Source organism: Tachyglossus aculeatus, chromosome 4 (genome assembly GCF_015852505.1).
Source record: "Tachyglossus aculeatus isolate mTacAcu1 chromosome 4, mTacAcu1.pri, whole genome shotgun sequence".
In the NCBI taxonomy this organism is placed as follows: domain Eukaryota; kingdom Metazoa; phylum Chordata; class Mammalia; order Monotremata; family Tachyglossidae; genus Tachyglossus; species Tachyglossus aculeatus.
Window position 1 is genome coordinate 36444752 of NC_052069.1, and position 15832 is coordinate 36460583.

At 43.5% G+C, this 15832-nt stretch overlaps 1 protein-coding gene across 13 annotated transcripts in view; it reads right to left on the reverse strand.

Annotated features, from left to right (window-relative positions):
• Positions 1-15832, reverse strand: part of TTLL7 (tubulin tyrosine ligase like 7) — a 190764-nt gene that overhangs the window by 134779 nt on the left and 40153 nt on the right. For 8 of the 13 annotated variants that reach the window (XM_038745504.1, XM_038745506.1, XM_038745509.1 and 5 more), the window contains exon 1: positions 1395-1595. The exons of 2 other annotated variants lie outside the window; for them this stretch is intronic. The gene's annotated coding sequence lies outside the window, so the exon portion shown is untranslated. Of the gene's footprint in view, positions 1-426; positions 469-777; positions 825-1394; positions 1596-11479; positions 11606-15832 lie in introns of those variants that run through there. 3 more of the 13 variants (XM_038745503.1, XM_038745500.1, XM_038745499.1) reach the window with 3 other exon arrangements.

A 15832-nucleotide genomic window follows, 5' to 3' on the forward strand; every position in this document is an offset into this window, starting at 1 on the left:
AGTGGACACAAGTAAATCAGGTTGGACACAGTCCTTGTCCCACATGAGGCTCACAGTCTCAATCCTCATTTGATATATGAGGTAACTGAGGCCCAGAGAAGTGAAGTGACTTGCCCAAGGTCATACAGCAGACAAGAGGAAGAGCTGGGATTAGAACCCATGACCTTCTGACTCCCAAGCCTGTGCTCTATCCACTATACCACGCTGCTTCACTAAAGTACTGTACTAGACGCTTGGGGAGAGTACAACACACCGACAAACACATTCCCTGCCCGCAATGAGCTGTTGTTTCTCATAGAGCCATAGAGACTCTAGATTTGCCTGAAGCAGGGGGCTAATCACGGAGGGATGAAGTAAAATAGCAAATACTGGCAGCAGACTGAAAAAAACCCAGAAAGCAGTGGTATCACTTTCCTCTTTTCTTACCCGATGAAAGTCCTCTTTCTTCAGAGTCACTGTCACTATTAACTAGGTCAAGCAGAAAATATCAGAAGGATCAAAAGGGGTTTGAATGCATTCATGGATGAGTGGTCCAAAATGAACTACTCCAGAATAATCAGGAATGGAGATGGGGAAAAGTGATGGGCGCTATATATTTCTAAACAACAAGAGTTAACATGGCTTTTCGAAGCACTCTAAGTTGCCAAAGACTGAAATACAATACTGGTCTGGGTAGACAGAACAGTACTTTGCACATAGTAAGTGCTTAATAAATGCCATTATTATTATTATTATTATTATAGACAGTGGGTCTCGAACAGCAAAGGCATCTCTTACATTCTCCTCTTCTCAGTGATAATGTGGCCAGCAAAGTAGAGGTACTACTAACAATGAAAATATAATAAGCAGTTAATATTCCTATGGTACACTGCATTTCAAAAAGTTATCAATATTTGGCACTATATATTTCTAAACAACAAGAGCTAACATGGCTTTTTGAAGCACTCTACGTTGCCAAAGACTGAAATACAATACTGGTCTGGGTAGACAGATCAGTACTTTGCACATAGTAAGCGCTCAATAAATGCCATTATTATTATTATTATAGACAGTGGGTCTCGAACAGCAAAGGCATCTCTTACATTCTCCTCTTCTCAATGATTATGTGGCCAGCAAAGTAGAGGCGCTACTAACAATGAAAATATAATAAGCAGTTAATATCCCTATGGTACCCTGCATTTCAATAAGTTATCACTATTTGGCTCTACTCCCATAAGGATAGAGTAGGGAGCAAATTGCAAATTGTCAAGGTTTGTGTGAAAGTAACTTTCTAGTTCTTTAGGAAAGTGGAAAAGTAATTTTTCAAGCCATAATCTAGAAGCCATAAGGCTAGTTCACCTTCCAGAGACTCCCTGGAATGATCTGGCTTGCTAAATGGTAAACTGAACAAATACCTGCAGAATCTGGATCTGTACAGGAGCATCACCATTAGGAAAACTGCAGAAACTTCTCCAGAAAGTTGACAGAGAAACCAGCATTAAAATTCCTTCCCTGATCAAGACTTGACACACTCTAAAATAATCATAAACAATCTAAACCTCAATTTTCTATCTCAATGAAATGAATGGAGTTGTTTTGATTGCCTCCTAAAGCCCCCATAGAAAAGTTGATCTTTGCTTTCAGCTGTCTGACGAGGCAATGCACAACAGAATTTGGATTTCAAGCTGCCCAGCTGTTGGGTTGGTTACCCAGATGACATCATCTAGAACGCCTGGGATAACAATAAAGCCCAATGACACAATGGCACTGCTCAAATTATGTGCTCAAATTAAAAGCCTTAATGGAAGGGCTCAGTCTCCGAACACAGAGACTTCTGTCTCCCTTTCTCTGGCTCTATACGCTCCCCGAGTGTAAGATATTTAGTGGGTTTCATTTCTTTAAGTGCCATTTAAGGAACCATTTCCAAAGTACTGCTGGTGGCCAGTTTCAAAGAATTCCACGAGCAGGAGATTTGCTCATCTGGCTTGAAAAGGAGAGGGATTTAATCTCAGCTCTCAGGCATAAGTAGCCTCCAATAACGCTTCCATCTTTGATACCCCGGCATGAGGGTAGCAGAGCAAGCGGGAGACAAAGAGATGGACTGAGGAGATTTCAGGGAGAAAGGTAAAAGCCAACTCTGAGAATCAGGAGAATCAATTACAAAAGGAAATTACAATATTCTAGCTTTTGTTCCTTTGTTCAGCGAGATTGTGTTTTAAATCATTACGCCTTGCTAGGCGTTTGTTATGTGTTTGTGTCGGACAGGGTGTACAAAGTATGCTTTGTATTTTGTGGTAAATTGGCTACAACTAGCCCGGAGCCTAGTACCATGAGTATGTGAGAACGTAACGTGATTTGATGGTGACAGTGAAGGTGGTACAACCATCAAATCAAAGAACCTCTTTAATTCAATTACACAATTGATATCAAAACAAAGGGTCCTCAGCAACTGCCAAATGTTTACATTCAGTGTCTGCCAATTCTGTTGTATTGTTCTCTCCCAAGAGCTTAGTTCAGTGTTCTGTACACACTAAGCACTCAATAAATACCACTGATTGATTGATTCAGTCAAATAGCCTGGGACTAATCCTTACAGAAGTAATTGACGAAATGGATTTCGGTGTCCCCCAAATATTAATGCCCTCTCAAAAGCACACAACTTTCTCTCTAGAAATAAGGAATGCACTAGGAAAATGTGGCATGTTATACCCTAAATTGCTGGAATCTCCCCTTAATTCAATAAAATCAATCAACAATCATTATTGAATGATTATTGAGTGCAGAGCACTGTACAAAGAATTTAGGAGAGTATACTACAGTATAATAATATGGCACATAGTAACTGCTTAACAAATGCCACAGTTGTTATTATTATTATTAGATAGACATGATCCCTATCCATAAGAAGCTTACAGTAAAGAATCTCATTGCCCCTGAAATCTACTAAATTACCCTATGATTTTTATGGTATTTATTAAGTGCTTGTGATGTGCCAAGCACTGTACAAAGCATTGGGATAGATACAAGCTAATCAGGTTGAACGCAGTCCATATCCCACATGGGGCTTACAGTATAAATCCTTATTGTACAGAGGAAGTAACTGTGGCACAGAGAAATGAAGTGACTTTTCCAAGGACATATACATACAAGTGGAGGAGCCAGGATGAGAACCCAGGTCCTCTGACACTGAGGCCCGTGCTCTTACCACTAGGCAAGCCTGCTACGAATTGTTGCACTTGAAGTGTAGAGAATAGCAGAAAATAATTTGAAGACTAGTAAGTGAATCCAGTACTTGCTTTGCGGGCCTGAGAGTCAGAAGGACCTGGGTTCTAATCCCAGCTCTGCCACTTGTATGCTGTGTGACCTTGGGCAAGTCAATTCACTTCTCTGTGCCTTAGTTGCCTCATCCGTAAAATACGCATTAAGATTGTGCGCCCCATGTGGGACAGGGACTGTGTTCAACTTGATTAGCTTGTATCTACCCCAGCACTTAGTACAGTGTCTGGCACATAACAGCGCTTAATACCACACATTATTATTAAAAACTGCTTCAAATCATACTTTTGCTATGAATGGCCACTATGGTCCTATTTGATTCTCTGAGCACCTGTGAAGTTGTTCATGCTTGGCAAGCTTAAGGAGGGTGGGGGACAGAAGCGATTGGGATGGGGGCTGAGGTGGCAGCTATGACAGAGTCGTGGCAGGAGAAGCAGTTATAAACTGCCAGCCTTCCAGACTTTAGGGTCACAGGGAAAGAAGGCCGGTGAAAAGATCCATCACCAGGGGGTGGATCTCGCTGCCAACTCCTTGCCTTCATCCTGCCTCTAGCCTAAAACACCCATCCTCCTCAAATCCAAAAGACAATAACTCCCCCGGCCTTCAAAGCCTTATTGAAGGCACATCTCCTCCAAGAGGCCTTCCCTGACTAAGCCCCCTTTTTGTCTTCCTCCACTCCCTTCTATGTTGCCCTGTCTTGCTCCCTTTATTTGTTCCCCGTTCCCAGCCCCACAGCATTTCTGTCCATAGCTATAATTTACTTATTTATATTTATGACTGTCTCCCCCCACCCCAGACTGTAAGCTCATTGTGGGCAGCGAATGTGCCTGTTTATTGCTATACTGTACTATCCCAAGCACTTAGCAGTGCTCTCTGCACACAGTAAGCGCTCAGTAAATACTATTGAATGAACAGAATCGATGGGAATCCAACACTCTCCCTGGCCCCTTGGGACCTCATCGAGAACCTTGTGTTAAAGAAATTCTGCCTTACCGCTCACCTACTTTGATGTGACATCATGGGGACTGCTTCTTATGACACTGCATCACATTCTATTCTTAAATATATTGTCTGAAGGGCACTCCCTACCTCCCCAACATCATTTTATCCATTCTATCCATGTGTGAATAATTGTATATAAGTGTTTTGTGGGGGTTTCTAATGGTACTTGTTAAGTGCTCACTATGTGCCAGGCACTTCCCTGAGCCCTGGGGTTGATACAAAGTAATCGGGTTGGACACAGTCCCAGTCCCACATGGGGATTGCAGTCTTAATCCCCACTTTACAGACGAGGTAACTGAGGCAAAGAGAAGTGAAGTGATTAGCCAAAGGTCACGCAGCAGACAAGGGCAAGGCAGGGTTTACAATCCAGGTCTTTCTTGTGCTCCAGGCTTATGCTCTATCCACTGGGTCATGCTGCTTACTGTGTGCCCAGCACTGTACTAAACACTATGATAGAGGAAAATCAGAACAGCTCATTGTGGGCAGGGAATGTGTCTGTTGTTGTAGTGTACTCTCCCAAGTACTTAGTTCAGTGCTTGGCACACAGTAGGCGCCCAATGAATATGATTAAATAAATGAATGAACTCACTCCCTGTCCCACATGGGGCTCACAGTCTAAAGGGAAGGAAGAATGGGTATTGAACCCCCATTTTACAGATGAGAAAACTGAGGCTCAGAGAAGTTAAGTGACTTGCCCAAAGTCCCAAAGCAGAGAAGTGGCAGAGTCAGGATTAGAACCCAGGTTTCCTAACCCCCAGTCTTATGCTTTATTCACCAGCCTGCTGTTCTGTTAGAATGCGTGATTTCACTAGCCATTTTGACAAAAAAATGTCAAGTAGTCAGGGAAGGCTCACCCAAAAACCCAATACCGTTTAGATAGAGAACGCCAAGCTGTCATAAGGGACAGCTTGTGAGAACATGTGTGGCGTCAGACACCAGGCATTCTACAGCACAGGCGCTCCTTAAAATGGGGGTTTGTGAGAATATAATCCCCAAGCTTTCAGATGAAGGAATGTAGTGAATTGCTTTCTTCTTCAGGTTCCAGGACATTCATCGCCCTCTGCTCCATAATTAATTTATTGGTAATTTACTGAGCAATATTAATGTCTGCCTCCTGCTCTAGATTATAAACTCATTGCCAGGAACATGTCTACAGTGTTCTCCACACAGTAAGCGCTCAACTGATCGACTGATTGGTCCTTCCTTTGGTCCACATCTCAACTACACAATTTCCTCTCAAGCACTACATTACTTTAAAGAACAGTATGATTTGAGATGTGTTTCTAAGGGGTGGCTTTGACATCATTCAAGAAAAGTCGATGGTGTTGAAAGCACCAGAAAGCATATGAAAAACACACACGACATGGCATGAAATTTGATGGTATGCTTGAACCACCTAACCCAAAGTATCATGAACTATTGTGAAGTATAAAGAAGCAGCATGGCCTAGTGAAAAGAGCACAGGCCTGGGAATCAGAACTTGGATTCTAATCCCGGCTCCACCAAGATCTGCCGTGTGATCTTGGGAAAGTCACTTCATTTCTCCGTGCTTCAATTCCCTCATCTGTAAAATAGGAATCAAGACCGTGAGCCCCATGTGGGATGGACTGTGTCCAACCTGATTATCTTATATCTCCTGCAGTGCTTAGTAGAGTGTCTAGCTCTTAGTAAGTGCACAACAAATACTATTTTTAAAAAACTCAATCATACTTAGAGTGCTTACTTTATGCAGAGCACTATACTAAGAATTTGGGAGAGTCCTCATGATAAAATTTAAAAAGGCATTTAATAGTAGTGTGTTATCCCCATATTTTAGATTCCTGGTTGGCCAGGCCCAGAGAGATGGCATGCTCTGATTGAACAGTTATACCACATCCAGTGCTTGGGGTTTTGAAGCAGGATGCTGTATTAATTCATTCAATCGTATTTATTGAGCACTTACTGTGTGCAGAGCACTGTACTAAGCACTTGGGAAGTACAAGTTGGCAACATACAGAGATGGTCCCTACCCAACAACGGGCTCACAGTCTAGAAGGGGGAGACAGACAACAAAACAAAACATGTGGCCAGGTGTCAAGTCATCGGAATAAACAGAAATAAAGCTAGATGCACATCATTAACAAAATAAATAGAATAGAAAATATGTACAAGTAAAATAAATAGAGTAATAAATCTGTACAACCATATACCAGATGTCATACACGCTCAATCTCCTCTGTGCTCCGGCAGGGGCCATGCTCAGGCTTGTAAATTTGATTGCCATTAGACCAACAGAGTTACAGCTCTGGCAGCACTTATGTTCATTTCTGAAATTTCTTTATTTCTATTAATGTCTGTCTCCCCCTCTAGACTGTAAGCTCACTGTGGGCAGGGAATGTGCCTGTTATATTGTACTCTCCTAAGCGCTTAGTAAAGTGCTCGGCACATAGTAAGCACTTAGTACAGTGCTCTGCACATACTAAGCGCTCAATAAATGCAATTGAATAGTAAGCTGTCAATAAATACAACTGACTGACTGATATTACCAGTTTAGAGGAAGGAAATGGAGCAAGGACATGAGCAATAAAGGAGTCCATTTTAATAATAATAATAATAATGATGGCATTTGCTAAGCGCTTACTAAGTGCAAAGCACTGTTCTAAGCGCTGGGGAGGTAACAAGGTGATCAGGTTGTCCCACAGGGGGCTCACAGTCTTAATTCCCATTTTACAGATGAGGTAACTGAGGCACAGAGAAGTTAAGTGACTTGCCCAAAGTCACACAGCTGACAATTGGTGGAGCCACAAAGAAAGACGACGACGAGGAGGACTAAAGAGGAAGACTCTGGAACAGCTACGAAAGAAAAAAAATCACGAAAAGGAAAAGTAATCAAGGGGGAAGCAGCCCACTGTCACTGCTCCTAGCTTGCTAAGGAACAGGGAGCAAAGTCCATAGGGAAAAGTGAGAGAGCTAATACTAATGATAGTAATAATAACAATAATAATAATAATGTTGGTATTTGTTAAGCGCTTACTGTGCCAAACACTGTTCTAAGCGCTGGGGGGATACAAGGTAATCAAGGTTGTCTCACATGGGGCTCACAGTCTTAATCCCCATTTTACAGATGAGGGAACTGAGGCACAGAGAAGTGAAGTGACTTGCCCAAAGTCACCCAGCTGACAATTGGTGGAGCCACAAAGAAAGACGATGACAAGGAGGACTAAAGAGGAAGACTCTGGAACAGCTACGAAAGAAAAAAAATCACAAAAAGGAAAAGTAATCAAGGGGGAAGCAGCCCACTGTCACTGCTCCTAGCTTGCTAAGGAACAGGGAGCAAAGTCCATAGGGAAAAGTCAGAGAGCTAATAATAATGATAGTAATAATAACAATAATAATAATAATGTTGGTATTTGTTAAGTGTTTACTGTGCCAAACACTGTTCTAAGCGCTGGGGGGATACAAGGTAATCCAGGTTGTCTCACATGGGGCTCACAGTCTTAGTCCCCATTTTACAGATGAGGGAACTAAGGCACAGAGAAGTGAAGTGACTTGCCCAAAGTCACCCAACTGACAAGTGACGAGTCAGGATTAGAACCCATGCCCTCTGACTCCCAAGCCTGTGCTCTTTCCACTGAGCTGCACTGCTTCTGTTAATAGCATTACCAGAAACAGCTTGACCTAATGGACAGATCATGGGCCAGGGAACCAGAGGATTAATGGGTGACCTTGGACAAGTCACGTAACTTCTGTGTCTCAGTTTCCTCCTCTGTAAAATGGGGGTGCTTGTACTCCCTCCCTCTTAGACCATGAGCTCCTCGTTGCACAGGGACCGTGTCTGACCTCATTATTTTGTACCACCCCCCTGCACTTGGTGCTTGCCACATACTATGCACTTACCAAATCCCACTATTATGATAATTATTAACATTAACAATAATTGCAGTATTTGTTAAGTGGCTTAGTGGAAAGAGCCCGGGCTTAGGACTAAGAGATCGTGGGTTCTGATCCCGCCTCCACCACTTGTCAGCTGTGTGATTTTGGGCAAGTCACTTAACTTCTCTGGGCCTCAGTTCCCTCATCTGTCAAATGAGGATGAAGACTGTGAGCCTCATGTGGGACAACCTGATTACCTTGTATAATAATAATGATGGCATTTATTCATCATCAATCGTATTTATTGAGCGCTTACTATGTGCAGAGCACTGTACTAAGCGCTGGTGAGGTTACAAGGTGATCAGGTTGTCCCACGGGGGGCTCACAGTCTTAATCCCCATTTTACAGATGAGGTAACAGAGGCACAGAGAAGTTAAGTGACTTGCCCAAAGTCACCCAGCTGACAATTGGCGGAGCCGGAATTTGAACCCATGACCTCTGACTCCAAAGCCCGTGCTCTTTCCACTGAGCCACGCTGCTTCTCTAGTGCTGCTTGTATCTACCCCAGTGCTTAGAACAGTGCTTGGCACATAGTAAGCGCTTAACAGAAACCATCATTATTATTATTACCAATCACTGTATTGTGAATGCTGAGGTAGATACAAGATCATCAGGTAGGACACAGTACCCATCCCACATAGGGCTCACAATCATAATTTAATTTAATTTAATTCATTATTAAATGAACATGATTGATTGATTGATTACATCCACTGCTTCTGCTTTGTCTATTGAACCTGTCACTCTTTGAGTGAAGGATTGTGATTTCCTCTTTTAAGGCCAAAACACTGATAACCTTGGTATTTATTAAGGGCTTCGTAAGTAAGCAGCGTGGTTCAGTGGAAAGAGCATGGGCTCTGGAGTCAGAGGTCATGAGTTCAAATCCCAGCTCCGCCACTTATCAGCTGTATGACTTTGGGCAAGTCACTTCACTTCTCTGGGCCTCAGTTCCCTCATCTGTAAAATGGGGATGAAGACTGTGAGCCCCACGTGGGACAACCTGATCACCTTGTAATCCCCCCAGTGCTTAGAACAGTGCTTTGCACATAGTAAGCACTTAATAAATGCAATCATTATTATTATTATAATGGGAGGGAGAACAGGCATTGAATCCCCATTTTACAGATTAGCAAACTGAGGCACTGAGAAGTGACTTGTCACCCCGCACCCTCCGCTCCTCTGCCGCTAATCTCCTCACCGTGCCTCGTTCTCACCTGTCCCGCCATCGACCCCCGGCCCACGTCATCCCTCGGGCCTGGAATGCCCTCCCTCTGCCCATCCGCCAAGGTAGCTCTCTTCCTCCCTTCAAGGCCCTACTGAGAGCTCACCTCCTCCGGGAGGCCTTCCCAGACTGAGCCTCTTCCTTCCTCTCCCCCTCGTCCCCCTGTCCATCCCCCCCATCTTACCTCCTTCCCTTCCCCACAGCACCTGTATATATGTATATATGTTTGTACATATTTATTACTCTATTTATTTATTTATTTTACTTGTACATATCTATTCTATTTATTTTATTTTGTTAGTATGCTTGGTTTTGTTCTCTGTCTCCCCTTTTTAGACTGTGAGCCCACTGTTGGGTAGGGACTGTCTCTATATGTTGCCAACTTGTACTTCCCAAGCGCTTAGTACAGTGCTCTGCACACAGTAAGCGCTCAATAAATACAATTGATTGATTGATTGATTAGAATACAGGCTGTCTGACTCATAAGCCCATGCTCTTTCCACTAGGCCAAGCTAAAAGGAAGAAGGCAACAAATGAATGCTGAGGGATGGGGAAGAAGTATGGCAAAGGACAACAAGCTAACCAAAATAATGAAGTGTTCGCACACGTAAAAATCAGTCAAGACAGGAGTTGTGAAAATGAGAAAAAATAGAGAAGGGCCAGCTCACTACAGCACAGGAAGGAAAAAGGAACAAGTGTAAAGTGACCTTACTGCCCATATAAAGAATGGACTTTCATATTCAAAAAAAAAAATCTATGACATCACAATGTGAAATGTCTTTGTTGACATAAAAGTTATTTGGACTCTTAAATGGACAATTAAGGGTGCCCCATGGAAATTTTAGCATAGCATACCATCCTGAGCACTAGGTCTTTAAATGCCCTTTTTATTCCACTGCCCATAATTCCATTATTGCTAAGGGACGAATCATGGGGATGTTTCTCTGAGAATTTCTATAAAAAGATTTCTTTAACCGCAAGACCCTATTTCATGGCCAGAGTTTCGGTGCCAAAAGGATGACTTTTCAGTTTTTGTGACTCATACGTAGTTCAGTGAAGAATTCTTTCGGCTCAACAACTCTTCTTGGCTCCGATGAAAAGGCAGGGCACATTAGAGCACAATGGAAAATCTTACCAAACTTCTTTTTTTTTTTGCTAGTCCATGTTGACTGACTATCCTAGCTTCCTAAACTGGTAATTCCTCTCAAAGGTCAACAATGAAGTCTCCCCTTCCACCTCAGCAAGACAGGGTGGTCTAGAAACCCATCCCTCTAATTCTTATTTATGCCTCCACTCACAAGGCTCCTCGGTATGTAGGGAAAGCAGCTTGAGAATCAGAGGCCAGAGGCAATTACCTCTCTCATCCATTGCCCACAGACTCTCTCAGTCTGTTTACCCCCAGGCACTGTTTGATTCTTACTACTTTTCACCTGCAGGGGATGACTGACTTTAGCTGGTCTCACAGCTCTCATTTTCTCCACCATGAAACACATACCTAAACGACTTTATGGCAGAAGATGAGACATTCTGGAAAGGGTATGTTCATGGAGTACTATGGAATGGAAACGATTTTACGGCATTTGAAAAATAACCCACCGGTAGCCCCCGAATACCCCCAAAGAGTTACAGTTGCCGCTTGTCAGCTGTGTGACTTTGGGCGAGTCACTTAACTTCTCTGTGCCTCAGATAACTCATCTGTAAAATGGGGATTAAGACTGTGAGCCCCATGTGGGACAACCTGATCATCTTGTATCCACCCCAGCGCTTAGAACAACGCTTTGCACATAGTGCTTAACAAATGCTATTATTATTATTGAAAAGGAAACCATTTGGCCTCTCTTGTGCTCTATTTATTCCTTCATTCAATCGTATTTATTGTGTGCAGACTACTGTATTAGATACTTAGGAAAGTAGAACAATAAACAGTGACATTCCCTGCCCACAAACAAGCTTATAGTCTTGAGATGCTCTAGTGTGTTGTCCATGAACTTTTTAAAGTAACTGTTTCTTACCCTAAAAACAACTCTGAAAACACAAACACCACAGAATAACTAGATCCATCCAGTCAGAAAGCATTGAGGCTCGTACCTTTGATGCTGTAACACTGATGCTGATGGTGGCCGCTCATTAACATCCTCAGACAAAAACAGCTTCCAGGTCACAGCGTTACAGGGAAAATTTAATAGAAGTCCCCTTGTGGCTTGAAAGCTTCTAAAGAGATCGATTTATACCCAAAAAGAAGTTTAGTAACCAAGGCGAGTTCCTTGGCTACTTGCCTGAGAAGTTGAATCACCTCAGAGAATAAGCCAGGTAGGTGCATAATGGCCTACGTAGCCCCTACTATGATGTAGCATCCTTTACATCAGATGGGATTGAGGGAGTCTGGTGGAGCCAAAGTAGAGGCCCCTGCCTCCACTTCTAATAATAATAATGGCATTTATTAAGCGCTTACTATGTGCCAAGCACTGTTGTAAGTGCTGGGGAGGTTACAAGGTGATCAGGTTGTCCCACAGGGGGCTCACAATCTTAATCCCTATTTTACAGATGAGGTAACTGAGGCCCAGAGAAGTTAAGTGATTTGCCCAAAGTCACAAAGCTGACAATTGGTGGAGCAGAGATTTGAACCCCTGACCTCTGACTCCAAAACCCGGGCTCTTTGCATTGAGCCGCGCTGCTTCTCTGCTTCTGACAGCAACTCTCAGCTCCCTGCCTCATTTTCTTTGCCTACTCCAAAGGCAGGGTGGAGTCTAGGCCAAATTGTAGATGCTAATTCTGTTGCGCTCTCCAAGGGATGAGTACAGTTCTCTGCACACAGAAGGTGCTCAATAAATGGCACTGACTGACTGATTGATTTTATTAAAGATGTATCTTTCTTTCCTGGGTTTTTGAATTTTATAAAATATTGGTGTGTGCTCTAAGCTTTTTTAGGGCATTTTCTAAGCGCTTACTATGTGCCAGCCACTGTTCTAAGCACTGGAGTAGATACAAGCTAATGAGGTTGGACACAGTCCATGATGTCCATGGGGTTCACAGTCTTAACACTCATTTTACAGATGAGGTAGCTGAGGCACAGAGAAGTGAAGTGGCTTTTCCAAGGTCACACAGCAGGCAAGTGGTAGAGCGGCAATAGAAGCCAGGTCCTTCTGATTCCCGGGCCCATGCTCTATTCAATAGGTCACACTGTTTCTAAGCTTAGTCTTACTCTCTTCATGTTGCTACTGATCTTTCTCTTTAAATATCTTAACTGGAGATAAAAAGTGCTTTGAAGTCTCGCCCGGTGGAATCCTTGCAGTCTTGGCTTAGCTTCATATCGTGCCTAGGCTTCATGGTCCACAGGGTAGGCTAAGTCTTCCTATTTAGATCAAAACCTCCCTTCTTTAGCCTCAGTAGAAGGAGCCAGAGGAGAAACCGGGTAGTAAGTGCTCGTATAAATGATCGTGATAATAATAATAATAATAATGGCATTTATTAAGCACTTACTATGTGCAAAGCACTGTTCTAAGCGCTGGGGAGGTTACAAAGTGATCAAGTTGTCCCACGGGGGGCTCACAGTCTTAATCCCCATTTTACAGATGAGGTAACAGGCACAGAGAAGTTAAGTGACTTGCCCAAAGTCACCCAGCTGACCACTGGCGGAGCGGAATTCGAACCCATGACCTCTGACTCCAAAGCCCGGGATCTTTCCACTGAGCCACGCTGCTTCTGATCTCCAGTGCTTGGCACAAAGTAAGCACTTAAATGCCACAACTGTTAGTAGAAGTAGGAAAAGTCATTTGGCCAACGGACTGAAAAAAAAAATCTAGAGTTTCTCCAACAGTCTACCAACAGATACATTTCTTGGGTTCAGAGGAAAAGGGCCAAGGGGGCCATTTGCTTATTTATTCAATCGTACTGAGCGCTTACTGTGTGCAGAGCACTGTACTAAGCACTTGGAAAGTACAAGTTGGCAACATATAGAGACGGTCCCTACCGGACAGTGGGCTCAGTCTAGAAGAAGTGCTTAGGGGAGGGAGTATCCCGTCAAGCCCAGCAAAAGAGCCAGGGCCCTATGACAACTGGACCAAGAACCTGTGGGAAAATATTGATTTTAGTGATAGTGGTTTGTACAGCACCATTGACACCTGCTGGTCCTCCCCACCTGTCTCGCCCTTTTGGGGTCGGGGAGACAATAAGCAGGAGGCAGGCAGGGGTGGGGAGGGTCGGCAGAGGTTTTTGTTGTTACCCTTAAGACTCAGCGGGAAGCAGCATGGCTCTCTGGAAAGAGCACAGGCTTTGGAGTCAGAGGTCGTGGGTTCAAATCCCAGCTCTGCCAACTGTCAGCTGTGTGACTTTGGGCAAGTCACTTAACTTCTCTGGGCCTCAGTTCCCTCATCTGTAAAATGGGGATTAAGACTGTGAGCCCTCCGTGGGACAACCTGATCACCTTGTAACCTCCCCAGAGCTTAGAACAGTGCTTTGCACATAGTAAGCATTTAATAAATGCCATCATTGTTATTATTATTTACAGCTGAACTGACCGCAGCGGAATGCCCATGTTAGACCTCAACATCATGACCCAGCAGGTATCTTTTCTGCCCTACTATTAATATGGGTAGAGTACTCAATCCTGGTGAGAAAAAGAGAGGAAGCCACCTGGAGTGAGAGGTGCAAAAAGAAAAATTAGAAGTTTAGACCTATCCATGTGCCTTTGATTGTATATATACACTCACTTCTGCCCTGACAAGTTTTGTTTAGAATGTTAGGGGTTTCAAGAAAGTTTGACTGAAAGAACAAACCTGTTTGGATCAGTGTGTCCACCCGAGTGTTGGAAGACCGTGGCCCAGTGGAAAGAGCACGGGCTCTGGAGTCAGAGGTCATGGGTTCTAATCCCCGCTCCACCATTTGTCCGCTGTGTGACTTTGGGCAAGTCACTTAACTTCTCTGGGCCTCAGTTATGTAAAATGGGGATTAAGACTGTGAGCTCCCCATGGGACAACCTGATTACCTTGTATCCCCCCAGTGCTTAGAACAGTGCTTGGCACATAGTAAGCTCTTAATAAATGCCATTTAAAAAAAAGACACTGGGAATCTGTGGGTGAGTGAGGGAGAGAGAAAGAAAGACATTGACAAAGACAGGCAGACACACAGAGAGACACACAAAGAAGGACAGAGAGAGAAGGAGAGGTGTACACATGCACATGGTGCCAGAAGCAGCTACTGCTAGGATGTGAATTTTCCTTAATAGTGGAATATTATGAGAATACAACACTCTTCGCCGCAAGAGAATTAAGTATGTATGTGTGTGTGTGTTTAGGGGAAAGGGGGTTGGGATGTGTATATATATAGTGTAAGTAAGAAGTGCTATTATAAAGAAGTACTTATTATGTGCCAAAGCTTTACACTAAATGCAAGATAAACAGATTTGGCACAATTCCTGCCCAACATGGGACATACAGTCTATGAGATAAAGAGAACAGGTATCTTAGCCTCACCTTAGGAGGAAGCAGGTCCTGAAGGTTAGCTGTTTTTCCCAGAAAGGTGAACTGTTTTGCCCAAGATCACACAGAATGCCAAAAGCAGATCTGGGTTTGAACCCCAGGACTGCTGATTCTCAATCCTGTGTGCTTTCACCTAAGGCCACACTGCCTTTAGATTATTCTCAAGGAGGCGATGCAGTTATTACTATCCAGTGGTTTAAAATATCACTGAAAATACTGGTACGCGGATTTCGTTCCATCGCACACTGACCAGCCATGATGCCTGGGATCACTCGATGATGATGATGCCATTTGTTAAGCGCTTACTATGTGCAAAGCACTATTCTAAGCACTGATGGTGGGCATGTCTTGTCTGAGGCCCCACCGCTGGGTCCAGGCTGTATATGACTTGTTTAATTTATGGTGTTTGTTAAGCCCTTATTAGGTGCCAAGTTCTGTGTATTAACACAGTTAATTGTGTATTAACACAGTTTTGTATTAACAAAATATTCAGGCTGGGCACAGTCCCAGCCCCAAATGGGGCTCACAGTAAGTAGGAGGGAGTAGGATTTACTCCCCATGTTAAAATGCAGAAGCTGAGGAATAAAGATTTTAAGTGTTTTGACCAGAGTAGGTAAATGGAAGAGATGGGAGTCAAAGCCAGGTCCTGTGACTCCAAAGCCTCTGCTCTTTCTATTAGGCTATGCCCTGTTCCCTCTACAAAGGAAGAGCAATTTTGCTTCTGCCAAGTTCTCCAAAGGACTTTAAGCTTCTGTTATTTCCCGAATCAATAGTCAGGATAATAATAATAATGATGATGGCATTTGTTAAGCGCTTACTATGTGCCGAGCACTGTTCTAAGTGCTGGGGGGGACCGGGGGGGAGGATACAAGGTGACCAGGTTGTCCCACGGGGGGCTCACAGTCTTAATCCCCATTTTACAGATGAGGTAACTGAGGCCCAAAGAAGTTAAGTGGCTTGCCCA